Consider the following 20,291-nt stretch of genomic DNA (forward strand, 5'->3'; position numbering starts at 1 on the left):
GCAGCCATTTTGTGAGAAAGCTAACTTCCCATCCTCACATAATTTTTTTCCCTATTAGTCTCAAGTTCTGGTAAATACAGAGGCTACTTTGTGAATTCATGGCTAGAGATGATATTTTAGTTGTCTAGTTAGTGCTGCATTGGCCTTTCTCATAAAATGAACTAAAAATAAAACAGTGGATCGGAAGAGAAATGCCATCAGGAGGCTGTGAAAGTGACTCAATTCGTTTATCCTTGGTGTCTGACTCAGAAAAGGTCTTTAACGTGTTGAATCAATGCCTGCATTCAGTAACCAGGCAGGTGCAGGCCTATATATCAAAACCTACAAATGATGAAAAAGCTGCTAGGTACGATTTGTGCCTGGAGACTGGGTTTGAATTTTTCCTTGCAATGCTTTCCTTCCCCTCCCCTTCCATCTTTATTGTTTGGTGGTGTGGTGTGTCTATTAACCCTATTTTGCTTGGTTTCCTTGTTTAATTTTTGGACTGTACCAACGGTCAGTTGGATCTGCTGACTTGATATTATGTGTATGCAAATGTCTATATACAACATTATGACTGGCTTTGATGAAGTTTGAGAAGTTCCTAGACATTTTACTGGTGTGTTTGTGAAGAAAGAAGAAATCCAAAGCATTTCAGTGGCAATCTGCCTGCTTCGGATCCCAATTCAATATGCTAATGCTTACTTAAAGGGCTTGGGACCTAGGTTTTTGAAGGGGTGTCTACTTCCATCTAAACTGGTTATACCATTTCTAGCACCTTTCTGATTTGAAGGACAGCCAAGGAAGGCTATTAGCTACGGCATTTTCAGAAAGAAGCTTAACCACTCATGTCCATATTTTGGGTGCTACATAAAAAAACAGATGGAGTTTTTAAAACACTTTAGTTTTGCTTAGCGGTGTTTATAGATTCTGTTTAATCTCTATTTATTGTTTTATTTAGAAATAAAGCTTCACAACACTTTAAAACGGCCATTGGATGAGTATCCATAAACATTTTAAGTGCATTACTGCAGTGATATGTTGCACTTCAAATGGCCTTTGTTTCCCCAAACCCCCAAAACTTTAACCTTAGACTGTCTACTATTGACCTCACCCCTTTCCTAAGAGGTCTGTAGGGGGCGTGCATAAGCACACCAACGTGCCTACCGTCCCTGTCCTATTGTTTCTTTTATTTTTCTTATATGTACCCATTTCATGTATTCATAACTATGTATATACTTATACCTATTATCTTGTAAGCGATTGACAAATCAAATAAATAAATAAAAATAAATATCCCCAGCCGCATTATTTCTCTTCCTCTCCTACCTGATCTTTTGTTTTTTTCTCCACAGCTACTAAGCATATTTCGTTGCCACTGGTCTCCTGCAGAGATTTTCTTACAAACCTTCATATTCCCTTGAGCTTCTGGATACAGCCAAGACTGTTTCAGCTACATATGGACAAAAAAGTGAGCCCCTTTCCCATAGCCAAGTTAAAACGAGATACACCCACCAGGAAATTATATTGGCATAATATTTACTCACTCATTAAAAAATCTTTACCCTGGCTGTTGAAGTTTGCTGCCAAATTGTATTGTCCTTATTTAAAGTTATATATTATTATTTAAAGTTTACAGCACACTTTAAGGCAGGGATAAGCAATTATGGCCCGTTTTATGACCTAAGGACTTTAATTCCCAGAATTTCTGAGCTGGCCATGCCAGGTCAGGAATTCTGGAAGTAGAAATCCACGTTTTGTAAAGGGGCCATACTTGTCCATCCCTGCTTTAAGGAATGGGGCTAGGGTATTCCCCTGGCTTTGTGCATCTCCTTTACCAAAAGATACTAAAACCATCTACCCCTCCCTCTCCTTAATATGGGCTGGTATTGGGGCTGGAGGAAGATGCAAATTTTGATGAATGGCTAGACCAGCTGACTGATGATAAGGAAAGGAACTGCAGGGTGAAACAGCAGAATGGCAGCTAGGTTTCATTGGCTGCTTCACCCCTCCCAGCATTGGTCTAATTGAGCTTCTTCTGAACATGGGTTTAGTGCCACTCCATAAAAGCATTATAATTGTATACAGAGCCAAGGAGCAGCTGACCGGCATTATGGAATACCAGCTGGTACTCCCACTGCATCACAGCACTCCTTCACAATTTAGCAGTTAATTGATCTCTCTCTCTCTCTTTTGATCTCTCTCTCTTTTTTAATGATTGATATGTGGGGTGACCTTGGAAGACAGGAGGGAGAGCAGCAGACTAGACAACTGGTGTGTAAAAGGTATCTCAGCCTGCGTAAGGATGGAGGGCATGGGAAGGAAACCTCCCTCATTTCCACCAAAAGAGCAAAAGTGAACGAGGAGAGAAATATTTTCAGCCTTGCAAGATTCTGTTAATCATGTCATCTTATAATAAAAATATTGTATTCCTGGTTGTGCTTCTTGTCTGCACCACCTCACAAGTTTAATACTTTTATACACTGGTATATCAGTCTCTTGAAAAATATGCTAAACCTGACTTCAAAAGCAATTGGGACCAACAATTGATTGATGGGTAATGGGTGGGGCAATGTACTGAAGTAGAAAGGCAGAGAAAAAAAATGGCTTTCTTTGACTTATTCCCCATGAAAGGTCAGTGAAACAGATCATGTTGTATTCATAAGAAAAATTGTTTTGACAAAGGAAAACACTTTTAACAGCTGGAGCAGCTGAACATAACATGAGGCTGCCTCAGATATGAGTTGGACACCAAAGGAAAGCAACATCTTAAGGACACAGAGGAAAACAATTGCCAGGACATGTTTGTGCCATATTTAGGTGTAAGAAAGAAAAAGAAGGGACACAGTGGCTCAGTGGCTAAGATGCTGAGCTTGTCGATCAGAAAGGTCGGCAGTTTGACGGTTCGAATCCCTAGCCCCATGTAATAGAGTGAGCTCCCATTACTTGTCCCAGCTTCTGCCAACCTAGCAGTTCAAAATCATGTAAAAATGCAAGTAGAAAAATAGGGATCACTTTGGTGGGAAAGTAAAAACGTTCCGTGCACCGGCATTTAGTCATGCCAGCCACATGACCATGGAGACATCTTTGGACAGCGCTGGCTCTTTGGCTTAGTAATGGAGATGAGCACCACCCCTAGAGCCGGAAACGACCAGCATGTATGTGGGAGTGGAACCCTTACTGTTACCTTTTTCTTAAGAAAAATACCTTAGATAATTGTGATCATTATTGCATTGCAGTTACTACAGATGACTATAAATGGAATACTACTGTTCTAGGTTTTGAATATTCTTCTTCTTATCACTTCTTCTTATCACTATATTCCCTTTGATGTCCAACATTATTTCATTGTCAATAAGTTTACCAATCACCTTAAGGTCCATTCCTTCTCTTTAGGATTTGTTCTTAAAGTTTCCCTGATTTGTCTACTTCACTCCTGAATAGATGTGGGTGTTGTTTTGACTATGTAAACAATAGTACTCAAAGGATTGCACTGGAAGTAGAATATGGAATTATGTCTACTATTTGAAGTATGTATTACAGACTATGTGGATTAACAAATGTGTTGTAGGAGGATTGCTTGGGTTTTCTTTTGTTTTTCATAAGTCAAGCACTTTTTAGCAATAAATATTTCATAATTTTGCCGCAATCCAATACAGAGATACATATTCTTACAGCTGCAGTTTTGTATGCACTTATTTGGCTCTATAAAGTCACTTGAACACAGCTGGTCTTGCTTTTGAGTTATCCTTCACAGGATTGTATTGCACATCTTTTGATTTGAAAAAGCTTTAGTGTGCTTTCTTTTGAAAATACATTGCCTTTGAAACTGTTATTGTTTCCTTCATGTTCTTCACATCTTTCAAATGGTATTCTCATAACTTTTACCTAGAGAAGAAAGAATTTGAAAGGAGAGTCTCTAGAACACAGATCAAAATGCAGACTTCCATCTTGTGGCTGAATTCTGTACCATGCACAAGATACCTTTGGAAACCTTGAAGATGATACAAGCGGCGTTAGGATTGCTACATGAATTCTTACCACACCATTTTCCTTAACTGTACAATTATAATTTGGGCTGCAGCCCAGTAGAAAAATATTGAAACAATCATGTCTAATAGATTATTTTCTTAAACCTACTTTAGGTTAGTTATTTACATTAGTTATTTTTAATATTTAATATTCAGATTTAATATTTACTTTAGCAATGTATTTCTATCTGCAACTATATTCTGTAATATACAATCCAAAGACAGAATATAGATAATGTGACTCTGCTATCATTGTTCTTTAGGATGGATGGTTTGCTAACTTAGGGTCTATAGAAGTTCATGACCAACTTTTTTTTTCAAGTGGCAAGCATATATTCTGAAAGGCAGAATTTTTCTTAATGAAAACAGAAAAGTGTACACATACATTATCTTACATTATCTCCTCTTCTAACCTGATTTTTCAAACTTGTTTTAGTAGCTGAGCCCAGCACATCCAATTAGAACTGAACTGAAAATTATTTATTGTTGAGGTAATTCCCCGTTAGGAGAATGAGCGCATACAGGGAGACGTATTTGAGAGAAGTGTTTGAATAATACACACACAGTACACAGATACACTGTACAGTAAATGTAGCTTTTTACTTCCAGAAAGTTTAAGCGAAGTTCAAGATAAGCAGTCCAAAAGTCATTCACAGGTAAATCAGTCAGTTTTTCAATCCAGGGATAATCCAAATATCAAAGTCCAGTGTCAAAAAACAGTTCAGTAACAGACTTACATTAAATCCAGTAATATCAGTCAATTAGGAAAAATGGAGCAACTGCAATACTTTCCAACAGAAGGAAACAGAGATACACTCACACTCTCTTCTGAGACTCAGACTAAACAACCCAGGTTTCTGGCTCCATCTTATGGCCGTTTGAGAAACCACACCCAATTGCATGTTCTTGCATTCCCTTAAAGAGACAGTATTAAAATGTCTTTCCTGGTTTATATATTTCTAACCCAAATACCTGTTAGGTGACTTATATTCCTAACATTTACTGCATTACAGTTTTCTGGTGGTATAAGATTCTGTCATATGGGATAGACACAATAGGAAAACAACAGGGAAATCTACAGAACTTTCATCAGCCACTCCTATTTCATTCTCTTACCTCTGTATTTTTTCATCTCTAGCTAAGAAAAACTCAACCATCAGGATGTATCAGCTTGCCCAATTGGAGTGTATTATTAACATAGATTTGAGGCAATCTGGCCACGCCCACAAAGTATTTTGCAATTCAGTTTATATTCCAGATTAAAACCTACGAGACTTAAATATGCCCCAAAGGTAGGTTGTTTTGCTGTCAATAATTCTATACTGTTTTTCATCTTTGGATATAGGTTGATTATCCCTGGTCAGGCACATTTTAAAAAGAAATTTTATTTTAGAAAATTAGTCTCTGGTTCTAGTGTCTCCATTCTGAGTGTTAGGGGTGAGGTAATCGGGGTAGGGTCACTTCGTTTAACTTTGGGGAAGTTAACCAGACATTTTTTGTATATTATTGTTTAAAAAATATTGTATGGTATAGGAATGGAGGCAGATCGTATTTATGTTCTAAATTTTAAAAAATAATCAAATCCTATCTTTTTGTCTCTTGCTTTCCCCACTCTCCAGATTTTTTAAAAAATACTTTATATTTCATATTTTTGAACTGCCTATCTACTTTTTGCAGTGAAATTAAGTGTGGGATTCTTTTTAATCATGATGGTCCACTGTTTTTTTCCCCTTAAGCTCCCTGATATTCTCTCCTATTTAAATAAGTACTTGTTTTTAAATTAAAAAATAGTAATGAGAAATTGGAATGCAGAAAAGGTACCAGTTTACTTTTATGTCTAAAAATATCTTTTGGCTCAACATAGATTTCATAGCTGTTCCAAGAAAATAAAATGGTGTCTGATTGCAGCCCAGTGCTTTATTTGAAAGTACAGGTAGTCCTCAATTTATGACCAGAATTGAAGCCAACATTTCTGTTGTTAGGTGAGTCATTTGAGTTTTGCCCCATTTTATGACCTTTCTTGCCATAGTTGTTAAGTGGATCAGCACCGCTGTTAGGAACATGGTTGTTAAGTGAATCTAGCTTCTCTATTGGCCTTGCTTGTCAGAAGGTGATTACATGACCCCGGGACACTGCAATGGTCATGAATATGAGTCAATTGCCAAGTGTCTGAATTTTGATCACGTGACTATGGGGATGCTGTAATGGTCATTAAGTGTGAGAAATGGTCATAAGTCATTTTTAATGCTGTTGTAACTTCGAATGATCACTAAACAAACTGTTGTAAGTCGAGAACTACCTGTATATCCACTTATTTAGAAAAAGCATGTATCTAAGTCGTCTGAGGCTGCTCACTGGGGGGAGAAAAGTCAGGAGAAATTTAAGCAAGTAGATTTGTTTGTTTGTTTGTTTGCTCTGCCACTCCTCTCACCTATAAGGCATCTCTTATCCATTGCTTTCTGGTGGGCATAATCTGATTGGCAACACCCACTTTGGGTGGAGGAAAAGAATGTCTCACCTACGTCAGTACTCATAATATGTCCCAAAGGTACTTTTTCAAGAGGCAACTGGACTGTCTGGTTTTTCTTTGAAAACATTTCACTCCTCATGCTAGATAAGCTTCTTCAGCTCTAACTGGATGGTGGGGATGATCATCCTTCCCATCCAGTCAGAGCTGAAGAAGCTTCTCAGATGAGAAGCGAAATGTCTTCAAAGAAAAACCAGAAAGTCCAGTTGCCTCTTGAAAAAGCACCTTTGGGACAACCATGACCTGGATGACTGAAAACCTCCATAGACATTTATTCACAATATGCTTTCCAAATTCCAAACGTATCTACCAGCCTCCAAATTGTACATATCTCTAATACGGGTAAATAACACTTGTCATTTAGCCATCGCTTAGTATCATAACAGGGTAGTGAAAGAATGATAAGCAGCCTTTGGGAACAGGAAGGTCACAAGATTAAATCTGATAGATAGATACACGCACACCAGTGGTGGAATTCTACTGGTTCGACCCAGTTCAGCTGAAGCGGTAGCTCTGAGGATCATCTAAGCAAACCAGTTCGCTCTGACGACCAGCTGCTGAGCCCTCTCGCCTGCCCCAACTCTATACTCACCTTTATTTTCTGGTTTTAAAGCTCAGCTGTTTTGTGTGGTACAGCAGATTGCCGTGCGTCAGCTGTTGAAGACACAAGGAGAGTGCAGGATTGCAGGCAGAGGTGGTATTCAGCAGGTTCTGACCAGTTCTGGAGAACCAATAGCGGAAATTTTGAGTAGTTCAGAGAACCGGCAAATACCACCTCTGACTGGAGATTTTACAGTATCCTTCCCCTGCCACACCCACCAAGCCACGCCCACAGAACCAGTAGTAAAAATATTTGAAGAGTACAATACTTGTATATGCTGGTGACTGTGAATGAATTAAATTAAGTAAGACCCTCTGTTCGGTTATGCTGCAGGGAAAAAAATGTTTATCCATTTGGACTACTGTCTACATGAATAATATTTTTATCATTAGTATGTTGAATACTTTCCAATCCATTGCAGGTCTATTCAGTGAAGTAACGAGGTTAGAATATAGCAGTCAGGGAGCCTCTAGTGCTTTGTGGGCCAATGAATCTTTTCTCAGAAGTTCAGAGAATTCAGTGAAATATTCTTATCCTTTTTAGTAGATGGAATGGGAGGCAAGCAGAAGGAGACGTTAGGCTGCAATCCAAAAGAATTGAACAAAAGCACAAAGGGAAACCACACGTATGGATTTGCAGTGTTTGCCATAGCTACTCAGAGCATAGCTAAGCCAGTTTGCTCTTTGGGGGGCTACAGAGACAAGTCCAGGCTATACATTTTTTGGGAGGGAGAAGGAGGCTAATGTAGTCAACTTTTTGTCAATTGTGTGCTAGTCCTCCCAATGCAATTATCTGTTTCACTGTGGGAACAGAGTTCTTCTGCTTAGGACAAGATAATCTTCAGGTATGCATAGTCCCACAAGACACCCTTAAGTTCCCCGAATCAGGGATCAATCTATAGCTTTCTATCCATAACACGGCAACATTTACCTTTATTTTTGTGCTATTGTACATTTGCCTTTTTTCCTATATCAGATAGATGGGGAGAATTCAGTTGGTTATATAAAAGGAAAGAAAAAACCCAAAGGCTCAAAATTAAACTAACTGAATCAAACAGGAAATTCCAGTGATGATTTTTAAGAAAACAGGTGATGGGAGGTTTATTTTTAAAAAAAGTTTGAAATTTGGGCTTGGCTGAAAAATACCAAATCACTTAAGTCAGAGCTGCAAGGTTTGTTTCTAAAAATATGACTATGAATAATGGCAAATACTTTTTCTCTTATTCCTCCATTTAGCTTTTTAAACTGTTTTGGAGACATGGGATTGGTGGAATGATGGTGGAGTACGCAAGATTACCCGTAGGTTTCTCTTTTTTATTCTACAAACTTTTTAAAAAGTAAAGTATAGGTAGTAGCAATCAGAGAGCAAAATGACTTATAAACAAATGTCAAACAAATGAGAAAAAAACTGGGAACCGCCCAGTCTCCAGAAGATTTCCCAAAGGATAGCATTTGCTACAGTAGAAACAGCAACAACATAGGAATGTGCAAAGCTTAAACCAGAATGGCAAACTATCACTTGTATTGGTTCTTCTCAGATCCAAATTATTTTGAGCTGGATTTTATTTTTAAAAACTGAAATTACAAGCAGCCTTAAATGAGAGGGTAGGTATATGTCAGATTCTTGGCAAACTGTTCATACTGCAGCTTTTGGGTGGTTACAAGAAAGAGATTGAAAGAGAAAGAGAATACATTTCTAAAAATACCTTATTCCAACCACAAAATTATGTGAATCTGAGTTATATCACTGTGGTACACTAGCAGGAACAAAGTGTGCTATGTGTAAGTTTGCGTATGCCTTTTGTATGAATGAAGCATAATATTGTACACATGTATTGAAAGGATTTGTGCTTTATTGCTTTGGTTTTGTTAGTCACATTCTATTGGCACAGTGAATCACTCTTCAATGAAGGGTAGCTTTGTAAAAAATAAAAGCATCTTGTAGTATCCTGATGGCTACAATATTTATTATAGAATAGGCTTCTCTGGATATAGTGCACTTCAGCAGTGCACACTCTATTGCAGCAGTCCCCAACCTTTATGGGTTGGTGGCCTGACGGGGAGGGGAGGAACAGGTGCATGAGCGACGGGCAAGTGCGCAAATGCATGTACACACAGCTCAACCATAGATTGAGCTGCGCACACATGCGCACTGTCCCACCATTCACACAAGATGAGATGTACATGTGTGTGTGTGTGCATGCCAGCCCACTTCTCGCACGGCCCAGTTCTGAATTGGCCATGGCCCACTAGTGGGCTCTTAGAAAAGACTATTAACTACACATTTATGGTTGTGGGGCAGAGCAGAGATAGAAAAGTAAAAGGAAGTCACAGTTACATGAAATATATGAAGTGCACACAGTGAAAGTTACCCAAAGGCAACGATTAGCTTTAGATATGACACACACAGATGAGATGATTAGTACAGATGGAATGATAAAGAATAATTTCAATTCCATGGGAACCACTCCCTTGTAATTTCCAAATGAAAAACACACAAACATTTTTTTCTCATTCTTGTTTCTAGGATTACTGGACCATCTGGAATGTTGCCTGACATATTATAATACTTTAGGTTACTTTAAGTGTTGTTTAGAAAAAATAGCCTCCATGCTAAGTATGATACCATCAGATGGAATAATAAGATGTATGTATATGATGCTACTGAAAGTCAATAGCATTTATTCTTTGGAAGTCACTTGATCTTTTAAAAATTAACAGGGAACATTCCTACAGCAAATTTGTTGTTGTTGTTCTCCTCTTTGGATCATCGTCTAATGATTATCTGTACAAAACATGTACTGCTTTAAAAAAAAAAGGTTGGTTATTAAAGAAAACAAAACATTAAAGCAACAGCCAATAAAACTGAAAAGCTCAGCGAAGAAGAAGAAAAAGGAAAAAGAGTAAATTGAAAAATGTGTGGCAGCTAAATGTCACTGTGTACTGGGTGGTGGTGATTAGAGAAATGTACCTTGAGGAGGCCCCACCAACATTTTTTAATCTCCTAAAAAGTTTCTAAATTAAGTCTTGAAATATGCCTCTCTCTTCTTCTCAAAACATTCTTTCCTTGTGCTTTATTCTACACAAGGACATCATTCCAATCAGTAGCAGCACAAGTAAATGCTAACAGGTTTGCCTTTTCTCTTCTGTACAGACGACGCAAGTTAAGAAAAAGGAGAAACTTTCCAAGTGGTTATGACCAAGAAAATGTTTCTTTGTTCTTACTTCCTTAATAGAGCATGCTGTATCTAAAATGGGGCGCTATCCAACCCTGGCAACTTTAAGACCTGTGGACTTCAACTCCCAGAATTCCTCAGCCAAACATGCTGTCTGGTGAATTCTGGAGTTGAAGTCCACAGGTCTTAAAGCTGCCATAGTTGGACGCTCCTGATCTAGAACATAGATTTGGGGGAAGAACTTAGTTGTAAGTGATGGTGTGGGGTGGAGTCTTCTTTTTCATTGTATTTGTCTTTCTGGAGCAGAATTTATTTTCACCATCCTCTTTTGTATGATGTCTGCTTCCTTGCTTGTCCTTTTATCTCTGGTTTGTATCTTGATTACAATGTCTTGATGGATATATTACTATTTTTGCTGGTCTTGTAAAAAGTGAGATTTTCTTGCAAATGAAAGAAGAGAGGCAGATATTAGATGCCTCATTGCAGAATGGAATCTAAACAATGAATGGTTGGAATAAGACAATTGCAGATTCAACATAGCTACAACGGCAGTTCTGTGTAACCTCTATGGGTTAACTATTGGTGTTACGCATAGCTTTAGACAAAATACTTTTTAAAAGGTGTGTTGGAACAAAAATAAAATCTAAGTACAATGGGTTAGTTTAAGTGTATATGTGTTTGCGTATATACATGTATGTCCAGCGGTGGTATTCAGCAGATTCTGACCAGTTCTGGAGAACCAGTAGTGGAAATTTTGAGTAGTTCAGAGAACCAGCAAATACCACCTCTGACTGGCCCCACCCTATCTATTTTCTGCCTCCTGAGTCCCAGCTGATTGGCTGGGTCTTCTTTTGTTGCCCTGCACAGGAGAACAGAGCTGGAAAGCAGGTTAGTGGGGTGGTGTGAAGGAGTGGGATTTTGCAGTAACCTTCTCCCAGGAGTGGGGTGGGAATGGAGATTTTAGAGTATCCTTCCCCTGCCACGCCCACCTAGCCATGCCCATAGAGCCAGTAGTAAATTTTTGAATCCCACCACTGTATATGTGTCTACATTTCTGTACATGTTACTCATTGGCAGATATTGCTGTGTATACTTGTGCTGTTTGCTTCATAATATTTTAATGAATTTCCTCCCTCAAGATAGCAACAAAAGTGGAAAAATAGAACATTCTTAAAGAGGGAAAAGATGGTCCAGCCATTACGAGCTGGGAAAAGAAGCTCTTAAGTGGAATGGCAACAACACTGCTAATATATTGTGCCAATTAAAGACTTGAAATAAATAACCAACTACTTAATATGTGTTGTAAATGTCATGCTGATTTAAGTGTTGTTATGCATAGATTACATCTCGTTGGAGGATTAATGCTGAGGTACTTGGAGGACTTCAAAAAACTTTCCTTTGCTGAAGACTAGCAGTAAACAGTGGAAGATTGATAATGGTGAGAGAGCTCAGTGTTTTAACACTAATGATCTACAAGCCCTATATGGGATATTTACCTCCCATATCTTGGTATCTCCACAGCAACCAGAACAAAATGCCTACACCATAATAATTCCCTTGAACTTTCCAGCATGCCTTTACAATTAATCAATTAATCAATCAGTCTTATGAGATTTCACTATAAGAATCTGAGACAGAACTGCATTTGTTCTTGACTCTTGTGTAAATTGGATTCCTTTTCTTTTTCTAGTAAATTTTTTCCACTTTCCTTTTCATACAATATTATTAGTACTCATAACTATACTTTATCTATACCTATGATCTTTCTGAAATCAGCTTGTATCAATATAAGAAACCATTGTTCTTGGGTTTTCAGCCTGAAAAGAGAAGACACATAAGAAATGTGGAATGGAAGGAAACGGGGAAAAAGGAAAATCAGTTCTTCAAAGCCAGAATAAATTGATGAACTCTATGTTGACATTTATATTAGTTTGGGCCAAACCAATCTTCTCTTGCCAGAGTTCTTAAATACAATTCCATGCCCTCGATCCCCTGACTGATGGAAGAAGCTAGAATATGCTTTCCATCCACCCTCTAGCCTTAAAGCAACTCCATTGGGTTCGATATATCCCTTCTCAAAATTGAAGAAAAAAAAAATCAAGAGAAATAACTCTTAAACCTTTATGACCATGGCTCTGGGTTCCTTCTTGGATTCAGGACAATTGGCTGATTTCCCTTCAATTTCTTGAGAAGAAGGAGCAGCAAGCCAAATGAAGTAAACAGTTTCTGCTTAAAACTACTTGGTTGAAATGGAAACTACTACAGGAGAATTTGGAATCTGCAATTTGGAATCCTCAACTACAGGAGCTAGAATCACCCAGGAATGTTATATGAAGGGATTTTTGTGAGGATCAGGTTCCAGCTTTTTAGACCATTTGGAGCCAGAGCATAGTATCTCCAAGAGTTGTAACATTTATCATGGAAAGAAGTGAGCTATGACTTCATTGCTGTTCTTGTTGGGGGTACTGGTCTCAAGTCATGAGAGGCTGATTATCCAGTCATATCCAGTTTACTTTTTTAAAGCATTGATTACATATGGTCTTCGACTTACAACCACAACTGGAACCCAAAGTTCCGTTAAGAAATATGGTCCCTACATGAGTCACATCCAATTTTATGACTTTTTAAAAATCACAATGAGTTAACATATTTGGTTTGCTCCATTAATTTGTTTGTTGGGATTCCCACTGAGAAGATTGGTGATCATATGACTTTAGGGATGCTATGATGGACTGGCTGTATGTCACTTTTTCATTGCCGTAACTTTAGTTGTAGACTTTCGACTATTTCCTGTTCAAAGGGATTGATCAAGCCTTCTTAATTCATTTGCAAAGTATTGGCTGATAGTTGTATCTTGTAATTCATGTTAAGGCAGCATCATGGGCATTTTTAAAAAAAGTCAGGATGGGAGCCACAAACACGCAATTGAAACCCCACCCTTTTAACATATATGTTGCATCCCTGGGTAGCTGATAACAATAAAAGGCAAAAAATCTATAGTTGTTAAACATTCTCTCTTGTGAGTTAGTGAAGCAGGCACTGTATGAGATGTGATACAAAGAGAATCCTAGAATTCATTTGAATCTGCTTTAATGGTTTCCCCTAAAAATTGAGAGAGAGAACAATTATTCTAAGTTCAGTTGACTATTAGTACAATATACTACTCCAATGTGTTATCTTACAGATATACAGTTATGTTTTCTATCATTTGTAGTAGGTCAAGAGAGTCTGCAATACTAGATTGCAAAATTCACAGGAAGAAACTTCAGTTTTTTATAGGTGCAGCAGACAGGGGAAAAAATGATCCAAGCAAACAAATGAAACATACATACATACATACATACATACATACATACATACATACATACCAGTGGTGGGATTCAAAGAATTTTATTACTGGTTTTGTGGGCGTGGCTTGGTGGGCATGGAAGGGGAAGGATATTGCAAAATCTCCATTCCCACCCCACCCCTGGGGGAAGGTTACCACCGATTCGCCAAACTACTCAAAATTTCCGCTACTGGTTCTCCAGAATTGGTCAGAATCTGCTGAATACCATCTCTGATATATACATACATACATACATACATACACACACACACACACACACACACACACACACACATACATTTATATAAAGCTGCTGTTTAGAACTTGGCACTCATTTATAAATAAATGAAGTAATATGTTAAAACTATATATGCAATGGATAACTTAAAATATCTTTTTTATAGCTTAAAGTTACTGAGGAGTTTTTGTTGTTTTCCTCTTTGTTCTGCTATATGCAAAATATTATTTTTCATTATCCATTAGAGCAGAACTATGGATTTCCTCACTTCCAAAACAGGATGACTTAAGATATAATGGCCTCTTACTCGAGAAACCAGAAGCTCTTGGGAATACAGAAAGAACTGCATGCTTCTTTGGCTCTTGACCAATGAGTTCAAAGTGATGAGGTTTTCATGGCTTTGGGATTAAAATGAAATACCAGCAGGAACTATATGTGCACCCACTGTATGCATGATCTAGGAGTAACTGACACAAGAACCAGTTGACGGCAGCTTCTTTAGGTTGAATATGAATATTCACACACAGAAATTTGGGGTAGGGAGTGGGAATAAGACTTCAGATTTAAATTTTTGACTACTAAAAGCAGGTCTAGAATGGAATGGAATGGAATGGAATGGAATGGAATGGAATAGAATAGAATAGAATAGAATACTTTATTGGTCAGGTGTGAGTGGACACACAAGGAATTTGTCTTGGTGTAAATAGAGAATAATAAAATAAAAATAGAGAACATTCTGAAGTAGAACAGTAGAGATGATCTCCATCTGTTTCCCATCCAAGTTTGGATTTACTTTGGATTCCCTTTTTTTTTCCTGCAGAATTGCTGCACCCATTGGCCCTATTATCAACAAACATAATTACTGCTTGATGAGCAAATATTAATAAATACAAGCCATCAGCCCCATCTTTATATACTACATCCCAATGCCTACTTTTCTCATTGTGAAGACATAAGTAGAATTGGAAAGCTCCAATTAATGTTAAGTGAATTGCTGCCATTGTTAAGTTAGGAATCTGGCTTCATGAGCCACAGTGGCACAATGGTTAGAGTGCAGTACTGCAGGCTACTTCTGCTGACTGCCAGTTGCCTGCAATTTGGCAGTTCGAATCTCACCAGACTCAAGGTTGACTCAGCCTTCCAGCCTTCCAAGGTGGGTAAAATGAGGACCCAAATTGTTGAGGGCAATATGCTGACTCTGTAGCCACTTAGAGATGGCTGTAAAGCACTGTAAAGCAGTATAAAGCAGTTTTATATTTATAAAGTTATATTATAAAGTTATATTATAAAGCAGTATAAAGCAGTTTTTCCCCGACTGCTGTCACTCTGCTAAACAACTAATTTCCCATACCACTGACAAACTATTTAGTAAAACTGTATTACTATTATTCTTTTCATCCTTCCTATTACCTATTTCTTTCCACTTATGACTATAACCTCGTTGCTTGTATCTTTACAATTTATATTGTTTTATTTGTTCCCTAGCATTTGATTGCTTATTAGTAACTTATGACTATCACTAAGTGTTGTATCTCATGATTCTTGATGAATGCATTTTATTTTTTCTTTCCTTCTTTTTTTTAAATTTTTATTTGTTTTTAAGACGAACATAGACAAACAAAACATAAAAACATCAAGCCATCTTCCATATATATATACATACAGTGTGCCAGTTGGTTTACAAATTGTTTTGTGCTTCCATTTCGTATTCTTCAATTACAATTACATTGTATATATTCTCATATTTTCAGTCAAGTATTAAATACATTAATATCATTGTTAATCAATCATTTGACTATACTTTTATTCATTCATGTTTTATGAAATAATCATATTTTACTTAATTCGTTTTATGACAGTTCATATTATCATCTCAAATCTATCCTACAATCATTTTGTAGATATAATAAGAAAAGAATACATCTTTATATATTTATTATTTTCTAAGAATCTACATATTTCATTACCATGTTTTATTGTCTAACCATTGATAGAATAGATCCCAAATTTTATAAAATTATTGATCATCTTGTTCTCTGATTTCAAATGTCAATCTACTCATTTCAGCACATTCCAATATTTTCTTAATGATTTCCTCCTGTGATGGTATTTTCTCATTTTTCCAGTTTTTAGCAAATACAATCTTAGCCACTGTTAATACATTTATAATCAGGTATTTCAATTCTTTACTATATATTTCAGGTAAAATTTCCAATAAAAATATCTCTGGTTTCAAATCTATATGCTTTTTTGTCATTTTTTCCAACCACGTGTGGATTTTAGTCCAATATTTTTTAGCATCCGCACAAGTCCACCACATATGGTAAGGTGTCTGATGACATTTCCAACATTTTTCAGATTTGTTCTTGAACATTCTTGCTATTCTTGTCGGGGGAAAATGCCACCTGTAAAACATCTTATACAAATTTTCTTTATATGCTGTTGACATTGTCATTTTATAATTTTGAGACCACAATTTTTGCCATTTCTCTAGATCAATCCCATATCCAAAATTCTTCCCCAAGCAATCATTGTTTCTTTAACTTGTTCTTCTTCTAGTTTAATTTCTAATAAATATCCATAAATTTTTTAAATCACCTTTTCATCAGTACCTGTCAAAATCTTATCTAAATCAGTCAGTTTATCATAGAAACCTTCTGTTTTAGAGTTTTTATCATACCTTGAATGTATTTGCGCATATGAAAACCAATTCATCTTTATACCTTGTTCCTCTAATTTTTGTATAGATTTAAGTTCACCCTTTTCCTTCAATATTTCACCATATCTAACTGTTTGTTCCTTTTTATATATTATAGGATAAGAAAATTCTTCAATAGTCGATAGCCAGACTGGAATTTTCAAATAACATTGTCTTTTAGTCTTCTCCCAGTTTAACCATAGAGACTCCCGTATATAATGTCTTCTAAAATACCACTGTGTTTTAGTTCCTTTATACCATAGAAAAGCATGCCACCCCAACAACAGATCATGTCCTTCTAATGTCAACAATCTAGTATTTCTTAATGTTATCCATTTCTTAACCCACATCAAATTTGTAGCTTGGTAATACAACTCCCAATTAGGCAAACCAAATCTTCCTCTTATTCTGGCATCTTGCAAAAGTTTTAACTTTATTCTCACTTTCTTACCTTGCCATATATATTTCAACACAATTTTATTGAAATCTTCAAAGTAATCTTTTCCAAGCCTAATTGGAATTGTTTGGAACAAGTATAAAATTCTGGGTAATATATTCATCTTGATTGTTGAAATTCTCCCTATTAGTGACAGTTGTAAGTTCTCCCATTTTGCCAAATCTAGTGCTATCTGCTGCTTAAGTTTGATATAATTATTCTCTTTTAGTGTACTGCATCTTGCTGTCAAATATATCCTCAAGTACTTGATCTTATTCGTGACCTGAATTTTCAATAGATCTGCCAGTTCTTCCTTTTGTCTTGATAGCATATTCTTTGTCAAGATCTTTGTCTTATCTTTGTTTATTTTCAAACCAGCCACCTTTCCATATGCCTCTATCTTTTCTATCAATTTTGATGCTGTTTCTAGTGGGTCTTCTAAAATGAAAACCAGATCATCTGCAAATGCTTGCAACTTAAATTCTTCCTTTTTAATTTTCATCCCTTTTATATCCTTTTCTTCTCTAATATTTCTGTTTAGCACTTCCCAGGTTAACACAAACAACAGAGGTGATAGTGAGTATCCTTGTCTCGTTCCTTTTCTTATATCAATAGAGTCTGTCAATTCTCCCTCTGTCATTACCTTTGCCATTTGCTTATGATATATAGCTTCCATTGCTTGAATAAATTTTTTAGGAAAGCCCATCTGTTCCAGCTGTAATAACATGAATCGCCAATTCACATTATCAAATGCCTTCTGTGCATCTAGAAATATCAAAGCCATTTGTTTTTCAGGGTGTGCCTCATAGTATTCCAAAGTGTCCAAGATTACTCTCATATTATCTTTAATTTGTCTCTTTGGCAGAAATCCATTTTGATCAGGATGGATAAAATTGTTTAAGTATTTTTTAAGTCTTTCTGCCAATATTGAAGCAAACATTTTATAATTTGCATTTAATAGAGAAATAGGTCTATAGTTCTTGATTTGTAATAGGTTGGCCTCCTTTTTTGGGACAAGTGTAATATAAGCTTCTGACCATGATTTAGGTATCTTCTTCTTTAACATAACTTCATTCATAACTTCTAGCAATGGAAGGTTCAATGATTCTTGTAGTGTTTTATAAAATTCTGCCGGAAGTCCATCTGGGCCTGGTGCCCTTCCATTATTTTGCTTCTTGAGTGCTTCAGTTAACTCCATCATCATTGTATTGCTTTCTAACATTATTTCAATCTCTTTAGGTATCTGGGGTAAATTAGCATTCTGTAAATACTGTTTAACTCTTTCCTCATCAATATTCTCTTGTGTGTATAGTTTCCCATAATAGTTTCATATGATTTCCTTCTTCTCTTTACTACCATAGCAAACGTGGCCTTAGTCATCTATTAATTGCAATATTTTCCTTGATTCTCCTTTCGCAATTTATATGTTAACGATCTACCTGGTTTATTTGCATCTTCAAAGTAGTTCTGTTTAGCACCTCTGATTTTCTGTGCTAATTCTTCTTTTTCTATTAGACCCATTTTATGTTTAATTATACCCATTTTTAACATAATGTCCTTTTTCTGTGGCATTTTCTGTAGCTCTTTTTCAAGTCCTTTATACTCATCTTCTAATGCCTTAGAGGCTAGTCCTTTCATGGTATTTCTTTTCCTTGTATAGTCTATTATTAAGCCTCTAGGGTATGCCTTCATTGTATCCCATACGTTCTGGATTGATGTATCTTCTTTTTTGTTTTCTCTAAAGAAGAAAGCCAGTTCTTTCTTGATCCATTGTGTGAAATCTTTTTCCTTTAATATAGTATTATTTAATGTCCATCTAGATCTTCTTTGTCCTTTCCATTTAATTGTCATTGGATTGTGATCTGCCCAAGTACTTGTTTCAATATTTATTTCTTGAATATTAGCTAACAATTCTGTTCACATCCATATCATATCTATTCTGGACCATGATAAATGTCTATTTGAGTAGAAGGTGTATTGTTTAGTTTTAGCATTTCTTTCTCTCCATGTATCTTTTAGGTTTATTTCATCTATCATTTTAAAAAAAGATTTAGGGAGAGTCTGTTTTGCTTTGTTGTTTTCTGTGCTGTATAGTCCAGTTTATTACCTACAATTCCATTAAAATCTCCCATCATAACTATATTAGCATAGTCCAGTTCAATTATTTTCATATGTAATTTTTTATAAAATTCTTCTTGATTGTCATTCAGGGCCTAGATTGCAATCAGGAGTGTTTTCATATTATTGTCCATTATTTCCACCATTATCACCATCATCATCAGTATAGATCAATTTCAGTGGGATAATATCTTTAATGTATAAAACCACTCCTCTTTTCTTGCATTGTTTCAAAGAAGTAAATATTTTCCCTAATTTTGACTGTATCAACAATTGTTCATGTTGCTTTTTGATATGTACTTCTTGTAGGCAGATTATATCAAATTTTAATTTCTTTAATTTATGGAAAGTTTTCCTTCTTTTAACAGCTGAGTTAAGTCAATTTATATTAATTGTAATCAGCAGCTTTGTGTGGTCAAGAAAAAGAAATAGAATATTTCCAAGCCTCTAGTTGGCAGTGTTACAAAGTTTCTTTGCTTTCACTTTCCCCCTCCTTTTCCAAACAAAATATAATAAAAATTAATTAAAAAGGGAAAAAGATATTTAAAAAGATGACTAAAAGGGAGTCTCTAGTCGAGAATATTATGAAGTCAAAAAGGAGAGAAAGAATAGGTGAAAGAAGAAAAAGAAAATACCAGTCCAGTTTCAAAATATAAAATCATGTGTAGAAAATCCAGCAATGAGAAAAAAAAATAATACTTTGACATTCCTGTTTAAAATTGCCGCTTAATCACTTCTGTCAAAACTTTTACAGATCCTTTCTTTTCCTTAGGGTGTCCTTTCAAATCTTAAAGTAAAGCAAAAGTTCTCACCAAACCGGCACACTTTCTCTTTCCGTTCTCTTTCATTTCGGAGCTGTCCCAACTTCAGCAGCTTTAATGGCTGCCTCTTTGCCGCTGGCAAAAAGAGCTTCTCCTGGATCTACCAGGGACTTTGCATTATCCCTGGGATCGACAGGATGTGCTCTTTACATTCACCATCTCTTTGGGATGGTTCAGATCCAATTGGACCGTCTAGGAGCAAAGATATCGGCAGCGATCTCAGACCTCCAAGATCACATGCTGTATCGTCGCGATGCCTGCTCCGCCGTCCCATTTTATTTTTTCTTTATGTACACTGAGAGCATATGCACCAAAGACAAATTTCTTGTGTGTCCAATC

The 20,291-nt window shown here is 36.4% G+C and overlaps 1 long non-coding RNA gene across 1 annotated transcript in view; it reads left to right on the top strand.

Moving 5' to 3' along the window:
- Nucleotides 1–8,591: 8,591 nt before the first annotated feature.
- The window catches only part of LOC148127281 (uncharacterized), a 28,010-nt gene continuing 16,310 nt past the window's right edge, over nucleotides 8,592–20,291 (top strand). The window contains exons 1-2 of the long non-coding RNA XR_015741483.1: nucleotides 8,592–8,742; nucleotides 11,653–11,751. This is a non-coding gene — a long non-coding RNA (uncharacterized LOC148127281). The remainder of the gene's footprint in view (nucleotides 8,743–11,652; nucleotides 11,752–20,291) is intronic.

The sequence above is a fragment of the Pseudonaja textilis genome, chromosome 2, assembly GCF_049901715.1.
Source record: "Pseudonaja textilis isolate UNSWEBS1 chromosome 2, rPseTex1.2, whole genome shotgun sequence".
NCBI classification, from domain to species: Eukaryota; Metazoa; Chordata; class Lepidosauria; order Squamata; family Elapidae; genus Pseudonaja; species Pseudonaja textilis.